This window comes from Aquarana catesbeiana, linkage group LG04, assembly GCF_042186555.1.
Source record: "Aquarana catesbeiana isolate 2022-GZ linkage group LG04, ASM4218655v1, whole genome shotgun sequence".
NCBI classification, from domain to species: Eukaryota; Metazoa; Chordata; class Amphibia; order Anura; family Ranidae; genus Aquarana; species Aquarana catesbeiana.
The window spans coordinates 410,155,486-410,175,866 of NC_133327.1; the positions used below are offsets into that span (position 1 = coordinate 410,155,486).

General features: G+C 43.3%; 1 protein-coding gene across 18 annotated transcripts in view; it reads right to left on the bottom strand.

Annotated features, from left to right (window-relative positions):
- The window catches only part of EPB41L2 (erythrocyte membrane protein band 4.1 like 2), a 365,575-nt gene extending 346,400 nt beyond the window's left edge, over positions 1 to 19,175 (bottom strand). For 3 of the 18 annotated variants that reach the window (XM_073627278.1, XM_073627277.1, XM_073627273.1), the window contains exon 1: positions 18,872 to 19,173. The gene's annotated coding sequence lies outside the window, so the exon portion shown is untranslated. Of the gene's footprint in view, positions 1 to 18,867 lie in introns of all 18 variants that reach the window. The other 15 variants (XM_073627267.1, XM_073627264.1, XM_073627262.1 and 12 more) reach the window with 10 other exon arrangements.
- Between the last annotated feature and the right edge of the window lie 1,206 nt (positions 19,176 to 20,381).

A 20,381-nucleotide genomic window follows, 5' to 3' on the forward strand; every position in this document is an offset into this window, starting at 1 on the left:
ATAAAAGAAAATCTTAATTTTTGGGTTGTCATTAAAGCGGTTGTATGCAAAACACAAAAAAAAAAAAAAACTGCAAGGCAAAAAAGGTATAAATGAGCTAGTATGCATCGCATACTAGCTCACTATGAAATACTTTCCTTAGAATGATGCACCCGTATGGCCTAACGGTAACCGCTGAGGGAGCCGGCATGTTTCCTCTGCATTCCTTCCGGGTTCGTGGCTCTGGGAGTGGCCGGAGCCGCGATGATGTCACTCCCACGCATGCGCAGGAGTCCTCCGTTTCTGGCAAGGAGCTCTGAATTTTGGCCACAAACTGCTGGACCTTCAGAGCGCATGCGCCGCTGACATCAGCATCTGCATGCAGGGCGATATTCATTTTACCTAAAGGTAAGCCTTACCTGCAGGTAAAAAAAAAAAAAAAATATCACAAAGTAGGATACAACCAATTTAAGTAATAGAGGGGAAATCATCCAATGGGAACACTAGTCTCGGTGACCCTGGTATCAACCATTGATTCCTTCACTTTGGAAAGATTTCCTCTCCACTTCCTGATTTTTGAGACAGAAAGTAAAGGAAAACCTACCTAATGAGACACAGATGTAACTAGACAACCCACACCTGACAGGGGTCAAAAAGCTTTGGTTTTAGGTTTACTTTAAGGATCCATGCACACTAGCACGACTTTAAAGTCGCATGATTTCCAGTGCAATTTTAAAGCATGACTGATCTAACTTTACACTCTCTGGATCAAAGTTGCTGCAACTGCAAATTAGACCAATTTCAAAGAGTGCTATTGAAGAGAATGGGCTGCGACTTGTCACGAGACTTTGATGTCCAAAGTAGCATGACAAGTCGCACAAGTGTAAATGGAGCCTAAGGGTCGGTTCACACTGGGGCGACTTGGGATCCGACTTGTACGCCCTCAAGTCGCCCCAAGTCGCCCCAGAAATAGATTCAATGGGAGTGAACGCTAGCGTCTTAATAGACACTACTGAAGTCGCTCCGACTTCAGAGCGTACTTCCTGTACTACTTTGATCCGACTTGGTAGGCGACCTGTACCATAGAAATCAATGGAAGTCGCCTCCAAGTCGGATCGCTCTGTAAAGTCAAGCGACTTTGCAGGGAAAACCCCTCCCTCCCAGAGAGCTGATTGCCCTGTGATTGGCCACAGCCAAAGTCGCCTGTCATGGAGGCGACTTCAAGTCGCCTTGTAATTTGCTGAAGTCGCGCTGAAGCCGCGCTGAAGCCGCGGTACAAAGTCGCGCTGAAGTCGTGTTGCCCCTGTGTGAATCGAGCCTAAGTCCTACCAACAACACCACACATACCAAAAATAACCAACAAATACCAAGATTATTATTTACTATTTATTATTATAAAAACAACACAAACACAATATCATGTTTTATGAAATGAAGGTTTGAACAGACAAGATCTAAGAAAAAGAGGATGTCATCTGTATAATTTGTATCTAGTTTTTTAATCAGCAAAACCGGGGTTTGATCAATTTGGATGCATTACCCACTGTGTAATGGAAGTAGTAAGGGATGAGCTCAGGCATGTTCTAATCCTAGTCCAAACCCACTTAGTCACTCCTGCCAGGAAGCTGTCATTTGTACCTGCCCTGCCACTGCACATACACAAGGGGGGTATATACTTGCAGCTGCAGGGTGGTGAATGCCTTGGCCACTTATGTTGGCCAAATACAGTGAAAGTCTCCTGGCTGGATTGCTCAATTGGGTTCCGACCAGGATCCAGATACGCCTGAGCTCATTCCTACTGAGAACCCAAAAGAGATTTCTGAACAATACTGGGACAATGTTGTTCAAACCAGCCATTGCTGTTGTGTGTTGTGAAGAGAGTGGTGCCAATGTGTTGTAATGACAACACAGAGTTTACTTTCTTTACCATTATCCAGATGTCATAAAATGACTTCTAGGAGAGAAGAAAAAAAAAAAAAAAAAAAAAAAAAAGAAGAGCAAAAGAAAGAGAATTCTACCCAGTAAAGCTCCTAAACTCAACTCCATAAAGGCCTATCTGTCCATGTACACATTAGGCTTTTACACAAGTTTAGAAGCTGCTGTGGTTAGGGGAGGTTCAACTGCCCTCTCCTGAACGTGGAAGAGTCGCGTTCAGGATAGGAACATTTTGACAGCTGGCCGCAAAACGGTGCAATTTTGCCGCATTTTGCATTTTCCTGCAGCCAGCGGTCAACCTAGTCTGTGTGTACATGAGCATTTACAAACGTTAAAGGGGTTCCAACCCTTCCCTACTACATCCACAAATAAAAAGGCTTTGCTATTCATACACTTAAAAATAGATAACTGTTGCATGCAATCCAAATCTATAAGTAAATCTTTGACCTCTTTCATACTGGAGGCGTTTTTCAGGCACTTTAGCGCTAAAAATAGCCTGTAAAGCACCTGAAAAATGCCTCAAATGCTTTCACACTGGGGTGCTGCACTGGCAGGATGTCAAAAAAAGTATGCAGGCAGCTTCTTTGAGGCGCTTTAGGAGTGGTCTATACACCGCTCCTAAAGTGCCCCTGCCCATTGAAATCAATGGGCAGCGCCTGCAAAGCGCCTTGGCATCGGCACCTTTAACCCTTTATTCGGGAGCTAGCGGGGGTTAAAAGCGCCCTGTTAGCGCCCAAAAAGCACCTCTAAAATGACGGTAAAGCACCACTAAAACAAGTGGCTCTTTACCGCCGACACCCCCACGCTGTCAGTGTGAAAGGGCTCTTAAGGAAGAGCTCCAGTCTCCTGTAAAAAAAAAAAAAAAAATTAGAAGTCAGCAGCTACAAACACTGTAGCTGTTGACTTTTAAAAAAACAGCCACTCATCTGGCTGTCCCATGATCCAGCGGTGTATTCACCCCACCCGCTTTCACCTACCGTCTTCTTTCTTCTGCGCCAGCATCTTAACTATGGGCACCCGGCTATGACAGCTTGCCGCTTTACAGCCAGGTGCCCACTGTGCATGCACGAGCAGCGCTGCACATCACAAATGGTCAAGAAGTCTTCTGAGACCTGTTACGTGTCCCAAAAGACTGGGCCTAGGCCAGTGATGGCGAACCTTGCCACCCCAGATGTTTTGGAACTACATTTCCCATGTAGCTCATGCCCTCTGCAGTGTAGTTGAACATCATGGGAAATGAAGTTCCAAAAAATCTGGGGTGCCAAGGTTCACCATCACTGGCCTAGGCGGTTTGAGTGGAAGTGGGAGCGGGTAGTGTCAAAATTGGGTACCCGCTCCTCAAAACTGTGAATTCTTCAAGAGGAGTGGGGGACGGGTCCTTAAAGCGCAACTTCCCCTTTTGGGTGGAGTTCCGCTTTAAGTCATAAAGACACTGTAAGCACAACCTAACAAGTATATAGAACATAAAACACATAAAAGTATTGGTTTAAGTAGCTAAGAAATCCAAGAGGGGCCATGATGTCCGGGTTGTACTCTAGGCAGTAATTCTTGATACAACAATGTAAAATATAATCATGAATGCCATTACAGTAAAAAATGACAAACCTGGCAGCCCACTGTTCAAACATCTGCTGTTTGTAATTCTACATGAGAACACAGTTTGACAAACACTGCCTACAAATATCAATGTTGGCTTTGGGAGGGTCAGTGATGGCAGTGCATTACTTTGCTCATTGTTTGATAACGTATGATATCTTTTACTGAACAGATGATTCAAGAAAAACATTCCCCATTACACAGTAACAGAAACATCTTGTAGAAGTGGTTCGATAAGCAGTTTTTAGCTTCCAGTACTGTATGTAAACAAAGGAGGAAGTGCTCTTCCCTAGAAGTAACATGAAGACATAAACATACTACAGAAGCATGGGTAAGGAAGGATGTGATTGCTCCCTGGATCTTCCACCATACAATAGACTGAATGATGAGCAAGAAGCAGCATTCAGGAAATACCTAATCTTAGCAGGACAGAAAAGATGATAATCAAACTTACATCCTCCAATGCAAGGGGAAAAAAAAGTCAATGATTAAAATCTTGATAAGAATTAGAGGAGAAAAAAAAAAAAAGACTAAAGTGCAGCTTTTGCCCCTAGCACCAAATGCCATCATTTGCTTCCCCAGTGCAGGTCAGGATGAAATCTGAGAACTCCTGGTTGCTATGGGCAACTGGCTTTTTCCTCCAGTTTCTATACATCAGACCTGCAATAAAATATTTTACACAAAAAAAAAAAAAAAAAATTGATTTTTTAAAAGCAGCTTAAAATGCATTTCATTGTTTTTCCGCTCTTTAGTAGAACACTGTAAACTCCTGTCAGCAGAATAAATATAAATACATTTTCATGATATACAGAGCTCGTGTTTCGTAGACTCATTAGAATTGGGGGGGGACTGAGCTCGATGGTGATGCAGAGATTGTACTTAGACAGCAGATGGCAGGACATTTAACACTACTCCCACCCACTAAAGCTCATACTGGCTGATGTTTACAGTCCGGATGCAGGCAAAGCTCAGGGGAGCAGCACAGAGGGCTATGGAAGATGATGATGGATGAGTGAGACGTAAAGTAGAGATGAGGGGGAGGGGAAAGGAAGTGACAATTCTCTCACAGCTGGCTGCACTGTAAGGCAGTCAGATCAGATGCCAATAAACCTCCACATGTACACACACACACACACACACACACACACACACACACACACACACTGAATGCTCAACTGCAACAGTCCAAATCGATTCCTGTCCTCTTCCAGTATCACAGAACACAGGCTCACATACACTCAGCACAGTCATTTCGGAAAGTAGTACATCTGCATATTAGCTGCCCTTTCATAGCAATGAAATCATATTCAACTGATAACCATTCATATATCTATTAAATAATTGTTCACATTTCCTGAATTACTTCCTATATACGGCTTCTTGAATTCCTCTAACAGCTCAAGATGACTGGAGTAACAAATCAGAAAATACATTACCATAGCAGTTGTATTTTTAGTTGCTGCAACAAATCTGCCTCAAAGAACATTGTATGTGTGTGCTGAATGTTATCCTATTACAAGTAAACCTGGAAGAAACACAAGGCCTATGACTGCCCTGTGGAAGCTTTTCAGTTGGAGACCTTGCACCCCAATTACAAGTTTCTGCCTTGAGTTCCAAACATTCTGATGGCGAACCTTGGCATCCCTGATGTTTTGGAACTACATTTCCCATGATGCTCATGCACTCTGCAGTGTAGATAAGCATCATGGGAAATGTAGTTCCAAAACATCTGGGGTGCCAAGGTTCGCCATCACTGCTCTAGAGACGAACAGCTTTGTCAGAACTGCATTTTGGATTGGCTGAGACGGATCTGTCAGAGTCCGACTCTCCTCTGTGGGGCGATCAGATGAAAACAGACCGCCTGTCCATTTCCATCCGATCCGATCTGCCAGACGGATGGAAAATAGGGTCACCATCCATCTGGATTTCACAGACAGGATCGGACTGCAACAGCTGTCAACAGACATGTCACCGTGGACATCTGCTACTCCACAGGAGTGAACGGAGGCTCCGATCAGGTCTGCCTGAAAAACAGACAGGCAGACCTGATCGGAAAGCCGTGTGAAAGCGGTCCTCATCTTTGTAAGCACTGTCAGCTCCTGATTAAGGCTGGGTTCAGATTGGTGCACGGAGCGGCTCACAGAAAGGGTCTGGTGTGTCTCCATTCACCGTTTCAGGTCCGATTTCAGGACTCATTTTTGGCTAAATTCGGACCTGAAACGGACCAAAAGATGAACAGGACTTCTGTGCAATTTGCACCAGAGATGTGTGAACCGGCTCCATAGAGAGCCGGTCACAATCTCCTGCTATGCGAATTGGATGCAGGGAAATCCACATCCAATTAGCAATTGTGCGAACCCAGCCTTAAAGTGGTTGTACACCGTGTACAACCACTTTTACCAACAGGTAAGCCTATATTAAGGCTTACCAGTAAGTGCTTAAAATATCTCCTAAACCTCCACGGTTTAGGAGATATTCAGAAAAAAGCAGAGCGCCGATGACTACGCATGTTCACTTTAGAAAGGGCACATTGTGCCCTTTCTAATAGGGATCATGCCGTGACTGGCAGGTCCCGCGACTCCAGCCAGTCACAGAGCCGGAGTTCACGGCCCCGGAAGGAAGAGGGGTGAAGATGGACGCTCGCTGCTAAAAAGGACAGCTGTGACATTGCAGGCTTCGGTTTCAGGTAAGTGACACATAATGGGCTACTATGCAATGCATAGTAGCCCAATATGCTTTACCTTTGCATGGAAATAAAGAGGAAGTAAAACCCATCAGGTGTCATTAACCACTTGTCTACCAGCCAATTCTGACAGACATTGCTCTCATATATGTAAAAATCTGTTTTTTGCTGGAAAATTACTTTGAACCCTAAAACATTATATACACATAAAATAGCGGTCATTGCAATTTTTCATGTCAAACGGTATTTGCGCAGCGATACGCCTCAATGAATATATATCTCCCAATTTTTTTTTTGTAAAATATGAAACATGCTGTTACACCCAGTAAAAAGTTACTAAACATGTCATGCTTTAAAATTGCGCCAAAATACAGTACTTAAAAATCTCCATAGGCGACAGGTTACCAGTTTAGAGTTACAGAGGAGGTCTAGTGCTAGAATCATTGCTCTCGCTGACAATTGTGGCAATACCTCACATGTCTGGTTTGAACAACATAATTACATATGTGGGTGTGACCTACGTATGCGTTCACCACTGCTTGGGAGGATGGGGTGCTTCAAAAAAGAATTTACACAAAATGTTTTCATCACTTTTATTCCTATCACAAGGAATGTAAACATCCCTTGTGATAGAAATTAGCAGTGACAGATCCTCTTTATGGAGAGATGTGGGGTCAATAAGACCCCAGATCTCTCCTCTACAATGTAAAGCAGGGGTAGGCAACCTTAGAGTGGTGATCTACCTGAACAACATGGGAGAAATCAAGATCACCAGGCATCAAGCACTATTGTTGGGACCTACAAGGCCATTAAAAAGTAAGGCAGTTTTGAAGAAAACTTGGGGCCAGTTCACTCCGGGATCCCACAGTAATGCGGCACACACTCTTGTGCATTTTCCACATTTTTCCCGTGTGGTGTATTTTGACAGCCCATTCATCTGAATTGGTGGATTGGTGGTTTTGATTTTCTATTCTGTTTGTTTTTTCACATCATGTGATCAGCACAGCACCAATCACACCATGAGAGTGCGGATGTCCTCTACTAACGTATGAGCATATGCGATACGTCAGCAAATTACTGGAAGCTCCTCCCACAGATCTTTCCCTGCGGACAGGAAAAAGCAGGGAAAAAAAAGAAAAAAAAAAAAAATCAAATGACTGCTGGACAGAGCAGCCTAAAAAATGGTACTTCAATGCTTTTTAAGAAAATATATAAACAGTTGTACGATGTATATGCAATAGAAATTCACCCTTGTCTATTTAGTATCATTTTAAATCACTTAGTGAATATTAGAATGCTTCATCTTTTAACCCTTGCCATGACCACTGGTCCAGGTTTTCTGTTTCAGGGAGGCTCCTTTTTCATGCAGCGTCCTTTGGAGCCACCCTTGCATGTAGGGAGTTGTGGCTCCCTACACTGTGTGCATCAATAAAAAAAAAAAAAAAAAAAAACACAGCCCTATGGTCTAGGACACAGGTGTCAAACTGGCGGCCCTTCTGCTGTTGCAAAACTGCAAGTCCCATGAAGCATTGCAAGGCTGACCCTTAGAAGCACGGCTCCCACGGGCAGAGAAATGATGGGACTTGTAGTTCTGAAACAGGTGGAGGGTCTGCCAGTTTGACAAGGAATCACCCTACCCACCATCCTTCCTTCTCCAAGCTAACAGACCGAATGGAGACTGCACTGTCCACTGTTAATTCTTTCCTGTAAAGTCCAGGGAAGCAGCACTGAATGAGCAGGAGTCAGCAGCATTGAAAGTTGTAAATTGCAAGTCCTGGGGTAATGATTTTAATAATTTAGTAAGAAATATGTATTTTATGATGCTTAAAGTACTGAGGGTTTCATACTACTTTAAGTGATTACCATTACTCAGATGGTTTTACAGAAGCAAATAGAACGGCAAACAGGATATAGTGCAAACAAGTTCAAATGGACAAACATCTGAACCAAGTTGTTTGATCAATAAACAGCCCAACCCACAGACTGGGAAATGCCCGTTTTATTAGCCCAGCTCCTTTCTGCTGACCTACAGGAACTCTAAAACAGGTGACTATTTTAGAGTCACCTATGTCTGTTGTATCATCAGCAAACAGTCAAGGCTTTTTGTTCGGTCTACAAAGTAGACCATTCATTTTAACTCAGCATATTAAAAATTGTATGTGCAGAAGTTACCTTCAGTAAAACCAGCATACCAAGATGATCATATCACAAGATGTAGGCAGCTGAAGTTCTATGCAAATCTCAACATTTCCAGTAAAAGCCTGACATCATCCCCTCCCAACTTTTCAGTTCTTCACACTAGTAAAAGGAGTTGTCTATTAGGTTAAAATGGGCTTAGCATTTTATATAAGCAGGACAAAGTTTCACTTTAACAGTCAAATTTGGATTTAAAGGGGATCTTAACTGCTAAAGGTCAGCAACTACAAATCCTGTAGCTGCTGACATTTAATAAAAAGGACACTTCCCTGTCCATAGATCCAGCTCCATCCTCACCCAGGCTAGTTCTTCACTACCATTCATGTTCCCAGCGCTGGCAACCTAACTGTGGGCATCCGGTTATGCTGCTTTCATCTTTATAGCTGGCTGCCCACTGCGCATATGCAAGCTGCGCTTTGTGAATAGTCCCCCAGTCTTCTGGGACCTGTGACGTGTCCCAGAAGACTCTGGGGAGGGAGGGGGAAGGAGAACTTTCACTCGGATGCCCTAGACGAACAGAGAAGGAACTTTGTCAAAACTAGTTATCCACCCCCCCTCCCACCCCAAAAATGATATGCCAAACTTTGGGGGAGGGGGGGGCTAAAGTTAAACTTCCCTTTTGGGTGGAGCTCCGCTTTAGCTTTACTTATATCTCTGGACCAACTGATTATTATACATTTACACATATTTTATCATGTAAAATGTTTTGTTTACTTCACATAAGGACCATTTTAACAAGTGTTCAACCTGGCTGATTTAATGTATGTGTAAACCCCAACAATGATCACCTTTTATTTATTTGCTTCCATTGGGTTGTTAAATATACAACTAAAGAAGAATTTTATCTCTGGTTTTAATAGTGTCCTGTCTGCCAGGGGACACAGTACATGTAGTATTTTGTCCCATCTTTCTATGTGCTGTGGAAGGCTAAATACGTGGTCAGGCAGGACCCCCCTCCCCCTAGAGCCATCTGACAACACAGGTAGCAAGGAAAAGGACTATGCTAGTAGCTTGCTATTGTCTCAGGAAATCTGACACGACTCCCCGCACCCTCTGCATTGCTTTTGCTAGTGCAGGTGCTTGGAGCCAGAGATAAGTGCCAGCTATTAATGCAGCTGTCTCCTTGGTAGATACGTTGTCAGATTGCCATGGAGGGAGCCATGTAGCAAGCCTTCCACAGCTCATAAAAAGATGTCACCTGGGGAACAAAACACTAATAAAAAGGTCAATACACCACCACAGGAGACAATAGATATATAAAACACACACACTTTGTTTTTCCCATTCTTTGTCAAGCATTTAATGTGAGGAATTGTAAAGCAGTATATACTGACAACAGATCATCTTCACACAATACTAAAACAACCGTATAAAGGAAAATTCAAGATTTGACTCACTTCTCTATAACCTTGAATTATAATTATTCAGAATTACTTATGGATTAATATTGATATCCACCTACCTTATTTAGCTTTTATATATTTTCTCCAAATCAAAAAGGGCCTATTCACACCAGGCTGTGTTGCAGTAACGAATGTGCTTTATCCTGTATTACAGTGTCCTGATTTACACCCCTTTCACACTGCAGCACCCGACCATTAGCGCTAAATCGCTACTTGAATTTGCAGCGCTTTGGCGGCTGCTTTTCAGCAACTAGTGGGGCGGTTTTTACCTTAAAAAATGAGGTAAACAGTCCTTTTTTTGCGGCGCCCATTCATTGCAACGGACAGGGCGTTTTGGGAGTGCTATTTACAGCGCTCCCAACCCACCCCAAAAAAAAAATACTGCTTGCAGGACTTTTCACAACATCCCGCAAGCGCACCGCCCCAGTGTGAAAAGAAACAGTGCAATGAATGGGAGGCGGTATTCAGAGGCTATTTCTAGCACTAAAGCACCTGAAAACCGCCTCAGTGTGAAAGGGGTCTAACTGAAGCCTATTCATTTTGAACGGCCAACATAAAGCAAATCACTCCAAATTATTATTTATTTATTTTTATTTTGTAAAACAGCTGTGAAGTTGCAGTATGCTCTGTAGATTCGTTGTGGTTTGTTATGGGAAATGCACATTATACCATGATGAACAGGCTCTGGACACTTAACTTCAGAGTAAGTGTAAGTAGAGGACTTTATTCCTCTATAAGATGCTTGTTCTTTGACACGATTTTCACTCCCAGGAGTCAGAAAACAACGTGCAAGACCAGACCATTGACAAAGCTACACCCTACGATTCAGTAAAAGTAGCTCAACATAAAAAAAGTTACAAGTCAACATGATAAATACATGCTCCCCATCATTCCTTTAGGCTCTGTTCACATCTAGGCTATTTTAAAGGCGTTTTCCAAACGTAAAAGCAATAAAACGCTTTTAATTTGCCAAAAAAGAAGCTCCTGTATTTTGAGCGCTGGGCGTTTTGTTTCAGGTGACAGAATGCTCAGATGTGAACAGGGGCCATTGAAATGAATAGGATTTGTTTAGTTGGGCATTTTTAGAGCTGAGGCTTTGAGCAGAAAAATGCCCAAAAATGCCTAGGTGTGAACAGAGCCTTATGCCGTGTACACACGGCCGTACTTTTCGACTGAACTGATTCGTTGGAACGAATCCGACTGACAATTCGACCATGTGTAGGCTACAGCGGACCTTTTCTGTTGAAAATCTGATGGACTTTAGAAATAGAACACGTTTCAAATCTTTCCGGTCGAAAAATCCATTCGTCTGTATGCTAGTCCGACAAACGAAAACAACACTAGGGCAGCTATTGGCTATGAACTTCCTTATTCTAGTACGATCGTACGTCATCACGGTCGAATCCGTTGGACTTTGTTGTGATCGTGTGTAGACAAGTCCGATTCGCGAGTCCGGAACTCCGTTGAAACTCAGTTGAAAGTCCGTTGAAAAGTCAGACAGAGTTCAGTCCGTCGAAAGTCCGCGGCATTAGTCTCCTCCAGCATTTGTATTGTAGAACTAGTAGATAGTGGGGACAGCTATCTTCATTATAGGAAGATCCAGGTGACTGCACATCAGATCTCTTATTATTCATGCTCATGGTGCACACTGCATAGCCTTTCAACTGGCTAGTGGGGTCTCCCATCATAGTGATGGGCCAAATGTGAGCATGGACAAAACATTGATACAAGGAGGATGATCAGGCTTGCAACCAGGATATCTGGTGAATGCCCGCATGTTAGTGCATCTTGGAATTTGAGGTTGAAGAAAAGGGACCTATAGGTGACTGCTATGATGCAACAAGCAGCTTGGGCACTTTATTATCACTTCAAGTTTACTTTAAAGTGATATTAAAGCTGCAGTTTTCTTTTTTTTTTTTTTTTTTTTTAAAAGAACAAACGTGTAATACCTACCTGCTCTGTGCAATGGTTTTGCACAGAGCAGCCCCCGATCCACTTCTTCTCAGGCTCCCCACTGGTGCTCCTGGCTCCTCTCTCTTGACTAGTGCCCCCAATAGAAAGCCACTTGCTATGGGGGCACTGCTAGCTCCCGTGCCCCTGCTCTATGCATCTGTAAGACATAGAGCCTCGGGTCGGCTACGCCCCCCTGCCATCTACTCATTGGCTGCTGTATAGAGAGAGAGAGAGAGAGAGAGAGAGAGAGAGAGAGAGAGAGAGAGAGAGAGAGAGAGAGAGAGAGAGAGAGAGAGAGAGAGAGAGAGAGAGAGAGAGAGAGAGAGAGGAGAGAGAGAGAGAGAGAGAGAGAGAGAGAGAGAGAGAGAGAGAGAGAGAGAGAGAGAGAGAGGACCAGGCTCCCGTGCACAATTGCTGGATAAAGAGGGGGCAGCTCACAAAAGAGAGAGATCGAGAGAGAGAGAGAGATCGAGAGAGAGAGAGAGAGAGATCGAGAGAGAGAGAGAGAGAGAGATCGAGAGAGAGATCGAGAGAGATCGAGAGAGAGATCGAGGAGATCGAGAGAGAGATCGAGAGAGATCGAGAGAGATCGAGAGAGAGAGAGAGATCGAGAGAGAGAGAGAGATCGAGGAGAGAGAGAGAGATCGAGAGATTCGAGAGAGATCGAGATCGAGAGAGAGATCGAGATCGAGAGAGAGATCGAGATCGAGATCGTAGAGAGAGAGATCGAGAGAGAGATCGAGAGAGAGATCGAGAGAGAGATCGAGAGAGAGAGAGAGAGAGAGAGAGATCGAGAGAGAGAGAGAGAGAGAGAGAGAGAGAGAGAGAGAGAGAGAGAGAGAGAGAGAGAGAGAGAGAGAGAGGAAAGAGAGAGAGAGAGAGAGAGAGAGAGAGAGAGAGAGAGAGAGAGAGAGAAAGAGAAAGAGACCAGGCTCCCGTGCACAATTGCTGGATAAAGAGGGGGCAGCTCACAAAAGGTTTTTTACCTACATGCAAAGAATACATGAAGGTAGAAACGTTAGCCTTCACAAACATTTTAAGTATGTTCTTATTATGAATTTCATTAATAAAACTGGAAAAGTAGCATTTTGTTTTACCAAAATGTAGAGTTATTGATAGCAAACCATACAATATACACAATGAAAATATGTACATAGCACATAAACTTTTAATAAAGTAATAACGGAAGGAAGGACAGTCTGACACTTCAAATATCGGAAGAAAAAAAAAAAAAAAAAAAAGGAAAAAAAAAGGGAAGCAAAACTAAATCCACATATGTTCCAAGCTTCCAATGCACAAAGACTGCAAAGTGGAGACTATTTTTGGTTTACAATTCTAGTACTTTCATCATTGGATGAAACTACCCATGAACCTTTAACAGCATGAGAAAGGAAGAGGCAATAACCTCATACAAAACTTGGGGCAGATTCCAAAACGTCACATTAATCTTCAAAGACAGGACAAAGCTGCAGGAGTTGGCTTAGCATCAATTTACTCTTTACATGCCATTTTTTTATTAATGGAGTTAAAATTAAAACCATTAGAATATTAAGGGGATTATTTGAACAGTCAGTCAGTCTGACATTCATTCACTCAAAGTGAATCTTCCTGGTACATGCATTTTTAAATATGGTGACTGATCCACCACAAATGAATGTATGAAAAAATCCACATTGACTTCAATATAAACACACCCCTGTGTAATAAATAGCACAGATTGACCTTTTTAAAACATACATTTTCTTGTTAAAACATAAAAAGCTACATAACTTTTAAAGTTAAAATTGCCATTAGCGAAAATATTTATGATACAAACTTGCAAAACTTTTCATCAATGCAATGCTCTCCTACATAAGTCAACTGAAATCATTTTTCTAAGTTGTGAAGTACAATCATGTTATTTTACTGACGAAGAGAAAATGAAAAGGAAATCACAAGCCGATGTATAAATCCTATTCATCTCTCTACTGATGGATAGGTGCAGACTGACAGACAGAGGATAGAAGCTTCTAAGATCCCAAAACATTAGAGGTGATCCTTACTCTTTTGGGTTCTGGAAACCAATTGTCCTATATTCCAATAACAGGAAACTTTGATCCAGAAATCTCTCACTGATGCTTGAGACTCCAGAAAAAAATGCTGCTCTAGAACACCAGTGTTTTACAGTGGTTGTAAAGTCAGAGTTTTTTTTTTTTTTTTTTAATATATCTTAAGGCATTCTATGCCTTAAGATATAAAACTTCTGTACGCAGGAGCCCCCCTCAGATTCCCTAATCCCATCTTGAGCCAGCGATGTTGCACGAGAGAGACTTGGCTACCCGGGACTCTGCCTCATTGGCTGAGACGGCAGCACGGCGCCAATGGCTCCCGCTGCTGTCAAAGTCAGTGAGCCAATGAGGAGAGAGAGGGGCGGTGCTGAGCCATGGCTGTGTCTGAATGGACACACAGAGCAGCGGCTTGGCTCGGGTGCCCCCATAGCAAGCTGCCTGCTGTGGGGGCAGGAGGGAGGGGCCTGAGAAGAGGAGGATCTGGGCTGCTCTGTGCAAAACCACTGCGCAGAGGAGGTAAGTATAACATGTTTATTATTTTTAAAGAAAAAAAGCAGACTTTAGTATCACTTTAAATATAAAACACATCACATTCTGCGCTGTATAAGAGTAAGAACACAACAATGCTGGAGAAGAGTCAAAAAACAAAAAAAAAAAAAAAAAAAAGACATATCCAAAACATATTAAAAACACTAGTTCCCGGGCCACCTCATTTCCTGAAATCTAGTGCAACCATCAATCCAAAAAAATAAGTTTATAGATTTTTTTTTTTTTATTATTCTAGGTTTCATAGCTGACAACATTTTAGCAGATAAGGTCTTCTTTTACGTATCTGACATTTAAAAGATTCTTTCAATGCCATGCACAAGGCAAGCATGAATGAATAAAAATGGATATCCAGCACTCCTGTGAAAATGAAGTGCTGAGTGAATGAGGTAGGACAGGGATGCCAAACTCCACTTCAATGCAGGCCGCATAAGCATTATGGTTGCCCTCAGAGGCGGTTGTATCTGGGGTGTGCTACGTACAGAGTGCAAACACCCCCCCCCCCATCCCCTCCCAAACACGTCCTTGCATCCCTCTCTTCTACCTTGTCCCGCTCTAGTACCTCCATGTGTAGGCGGCTCTGCCTTACCTTGCAGGGAGATCACTCTCTCTCAGATTCTGGAAATCTGTCCCTGTCATGCATTGCTTGCAGGAATCTGTTAGATCTAAGAGCGAGAGCAAAAAACTGTCCTTGTCAACACAGAAGGCTTCTGTGTTTATAAGTGACATAGGGGAGCGGGAGGTAGAAGATGAAGGTGGCAGAATGGAGTTCTGCCAAGTTCCGGCTGCAAAACTGGGTGCGAGGGCCACATGACAAGGCTTGGTAGGCCAGATTTGGCCCACAAGGGTTTGATATATGTTTAGTCGGACATTCTGCCGGTAATGCTCCTTGGGTAGAGAAGAATGGCATTTCAGAAGAGAGCCACAAACTAATACAAGAGCTAAATTTCAGCTTAGCCATACAGTTTGGTATATTTATTAGTAAATCAATGATCAGCTTGAATATCTGCTGGCAAATCCACGCTAGCTCCTATGCTTTCCTTTGCACAAATCTAAAACAGCATCTGCATGTTATGTAACCCAGCTGATCAAAGATAGGCCAAGACCTGAAGTTGTGGCCAAAGAGCCAGGCGGTTTACTCAACGAACAGAACTGTACACAATAAATCACAGGAAAAAGTTAGGATTCCTATATGAGAGATCTCATCACCAAATGAATATTGTATATAACAATCTGTTTTAAGATCGGGAGGAGAGTATAATCACAATTTCGATTCTTTAACGATCATGCAGCCCTAACCTATACCTATTCTGCAAGCTATCACATGATTCCCAACAGAGACTGAAAGACTGTTGCTGATGTCTACAGAGAGAGCGGTCCTCTGCAGTACCATGGTCAAGTGTTTGAGTATTCTATATCACCCCCTAAATCCCTTCCAAGTTTCTACCAGGAATAAAATATAAAAAGAAAAACCCCTAGACCAGGGATATGCAATTAGCGGACCTCCAGCGGTTGCAAAACTACAAGTCCCATCATGCATCTGCCTCTGGGTGTCATGCTTGTGGCTGTCAGAGTCTTACTAGGCCTTTTGGGACTTGTAGTTCTGCAACAGCTAGAGGTCCACAAATTGCATATCCCTGCCCTAGACTATTCAATGAGCCAGAGTGAGTGGATTGTTGCTGTGTGCCTGGCTGCCTCTGCACTGAGTTGGGAAAAAAAAAAAAAACACACACAGTAAAATTTACAGCGGCTCCTTTGTGGGTACCACTACACTTATAAATAGTCGATTTAGATCTATAGGATGATTTCCAATCAGCACATAGCTCAGATTGTGTCTCCATTTCCTATAAAGCAGTGTTCAGCAGGAACAAGTAGAGAGCGTTCTTGCTGCATCAGAAACTTGTCAAGTGGTTCCTGTCACAAAAAAGTGAGGTTTACACCAAAGTATTCATAGGATTAATCATCCAATAATGACCAATGCCTCTTTCAACAAACAAGTGATTTAGAGGGTAAACCATCATGCTAGAGCTGTACGATTAATCGTCAAGAATCGTTACCGCGATTTTTTTTCCCTGTTGCGATCTTGACTAAAGTGTTTCAGGATTCTTGCTATGCAAAGAATTCTCTCTGCTCTAATGAAGCCACAGCTGTCAAAAGAAAGGAAGGAAAGACCTGGCAGTCTGCCAAGAATTTTTTTATCAGTTGAACTTAAGTATAAACATTGTAACAATTTGTCAATGGAATAGACTTTGTTTGTAAGTGATGAAAGTTTAACCACTTAAACACTAAAGCCTTCTCGTGACATTTGTTGGTTTCAAGTTAAAATCTTTTTTTGCTAGGAAATTACCGTATTTATCGGCGTATAACACACATATTCATTTTAAGAGGGAAGTTTCAGGAAAAAAGAACTTAAATTTTAAATAAGGAACTTTGAAGCAAAATAAGGGTCAGTGCCCATCTGCAGCCTCACAAGTGCCATCAATGCAGCCTGATCGATGCTCATCTGCAGCCTCACCATTGCCATCAATGCAGCCTCACAAGTGCCATCAATGCAGCCTCACCATTGCCCATCTGCAGCCCAGAGGGGACAGGGAGGGGGCGGGATGAGCGCCAACAGATTACATACAGTGAGAATCTCCTATGATAGACAGAACAGTGGTCCAATGGCGGCCCAGGAGACAGGACTACCTATTACAGAGGCCGCCAAGTAAACAGGAGATTCTCGCTGTATGTAATCTGACGGCGCTCGCCCTGCCCCCCTCCCTGTCCCCTATCAGGCAGCTAAAATTAAAGTATTGGCGTATAACACGCACACGCTATTTGTACCGGATTTTCGTGGTGAAAAAGTGAGTGTTATAAGCCAATAAATACAGTACTTAGAACCCCCAAACAGTATATATATTTTTAGTAGAGACCCTAGAGAATAAAATGGTGGTTGTTGCAATAATTTATGTCACGCTGTTTTTGCGCAGCGGTCTTTCAAATGCAATTTTTTTGGAAAAAATTACTTTTAGGAAAAAAAAAAAAAAAATAAAAAAAAAACACTAAACCAGTAAAGTTAGCACAATTTTTTTTGTATATCGTGAAAGATTTTACGTCGCGAGAATCGTGATCTTTTTATTCTAGGCAAAAAAATTGTGATTCTCATTTTGGCCAGAATCGTGCAGCTCTACATGATGCTAATAAAAGTCAAATAAGAACCATCGTAGCTACAAAAGTATATAAATTAAACCACGAAGCATCCACCCCAGATTGCCAGCGAAAGTAACCAAGAGAGTGGGTAAGAGACGTGGGCAGGAGCACGACAGAGAGCACAAGAGTGAGGGAAAGCGCGCATGACACAAAGAGGAGAGAGAAAGCGCACTTGTAACAGACAAAAGAGAATGAGAGAGGGCACACACGTGACAGAACAGTGAGAGAATGAGAGCACGTGGGCGAAAAAAAAAAAAAAAAGCGAGAGAGCGATTGAGTGCGACAGAAAGAAAAGCGAGAGTGCACATGCAACAAAAAGAAAGCAAGAGTGGCTAAACAGAAAAAAGAGAGAAGATTGTAAGCGCGTGACAAAAAGAGAGAGAGCGCAAAAAAACAAAAACAAAAAAAAAAAAAAAAAGCGCGCGCACAAGAAACAAAAAAGGAGAGAGTGCGCAGAGGAAAAGGAGAGAGCGCGCACAAGAAACAAAAAAGGAGAGAGTGCGCACACAAGAAACAACAAGAGAGCCTGTGTAACAGAAGTTAGACAGCGAGAGCGCATGTGCAACAGAAAGGAGAGTGCGCGAGAGAGATGAAAAGCTAGAGCTCACGTGCGACAGAAAGAAAGCAATAGTGCGTAACAGAAGAAAGCAGGAGCGTACGCAACAAAGAAGCGAGCGCACTATAAAGAGAACTCGCCTCCATTAAGAAGCAAGAGAGCGCGCATGCCATAGAGAAGAGAGTGCGCATGTCATAAATTAGCACGAGAGTGTGCCATTAAGAAGAGAGCATGTGAAGGAACAAGAGAGCGTGCACCATAAAAAAAAAAAAAAAAGGAGAGAGCGCGCCCCAGAAACAAGAGAGAGAGCGCGCCCCAGAAACAAGAGAGAGAGCGCGCCCCAGAAACAAGAGAGAGAGCGCGCCCCAGAAACAAGAGAGAGAGCGCGCCCCAGAAACAAGAGAGCAAGAGAGTGCGTGGCAGAAAGAGAGTGAGCTCGTGTGTGTCAGAGAGAGCAGCAATATGGATGAGGAGAGATCCCAGTGGCACAGCACTGTATATTGTCCCTTACATCTCCTACAATGAGATCCAATGCAGGACTCCAGTGTGCTGAGTGTATATACTGTATACATGTGCCTGTCCCCTCCGTGGCAATAGGAAGCAGAGCGTACATGTGAACTCCTTTAACCCCCGGTGTGTGTCTGTCTGTGTCTCTGTCTGTCTGTGTAGTCAGTGGAGGGTTATGGAGCTCCGAATGAACACTGAGCAGCACACACACAGCGCCATATACACATAGAAGCCGTATGGAATATAACAGGGAGAGCTCCGAGCTGTACGCACTTACTGTAAGATGGAGATGACAGATAGCCGCCTTCCAGCGGTGCAGCCTCTGACGTGAGATGTCTGACGTTCACACAGTGACGTAACCACGAGGGGAGAACCGAAGATTTGGTGCCGCTGATTCTACCGTCACCTCACCCGCCTCAGCCAGCCGACACGGCCGCTTTCACCATTCAAATTCCCCGACACGCAAGCAAGTGGGCACTACTAGTGATTGCAGCCTAGGACACGCCCACACCCGCAAAAAGCCCCGCCCAACACATCGTGCTGCTCTCTCTCTCCGTACCACTACCACAACACGGGCAAGCAACGCCCCCACTCTGCTCCCGCCTCACTCTGACTGGCTGAGCTATGTGTTATGGCTGAATGTTACTGGCTGCGCCGTCTGTCGTTCAAGCGGACCTGTCTTCTCTGTCAGTCTGGTGTCCACGCCCGTTTTTGGAAACTCGTAACAGTTGCGTAGCGTGTGCCGTTTGCTTTCTAGATAGCGTTACTAGCTCCATGTATAGACTGTACAGATCTAACGTACCTCTTACTTTTTTTGAAGAATTTTCATATATATTCCTGTAGGAGCATGTTTTATATCATCATTATGTATTACATAAATTAGTACTACTGTTTGCCGAAACTACACCTATTTAGTGTATAGTGGTTTAACCGCCTCAATGCCAGGCACTTTTACCCTTTCCTGCCCGGGCCAAATTTCCATTTTGTAGCACTTTGAATGACAATTGCGCAGTCATGCAACACGGTACCCAAACAAAATTTGCATAATTTGTTTCACACAAATAGAGCTTTTTTTTTGGTATTTAAACACCACTGGATTTTTTTTTTTTACATATAAGCAAACAAAAAAGACAAAAAAAAACTCATTTTCTTTATTTCTGCTATAAAATTTAGCAAATAAGTAATTTTCCTACTTCACTGATGAGACTGCACTGGTGGGCACTGATAAAGCTGCACTGATGAGACCACACTGATGGAGACTGATGAGACAGCACTGATACACAATGTTGAAGAATCATGGATGGGCACTGATAAGTTGTACTGATGGGGACTGATGAGTCTGCACTCATAGGCCCTGATGAGCTGGCACATGTGGGCACTGATAAGTTGTACTGATGGGGACTGATGAGGCTGTACTGATAGCGACTGATGAGGCTGTACTGATGGGGACTGATGAGGCTGGACTGATGAGGCTGTACTGATGGGGACTGATGAGGCTGCACTCATAGGCCCTGATGAGCTGGCACATGTGGGCACTGATAAGGCTGCACTGGGGTGCACTGATGGGACTGCACTGATGAGGCAGCACTGATGGTCACCGATAAGCTGCACTGATGAGGAGGCACTAATGGGTACTGATAAACTGCGCTGATGGTCACTAATAAACTGCACTGATAATCAGGGCATTGATGATCAGTGCCCCGATTATCATTGTAAACAATGTACTTACTTGCTTTTACCCCGATCTGTGATCAGCACACAGTAATCACAGAGGGCATGCTGGAGGC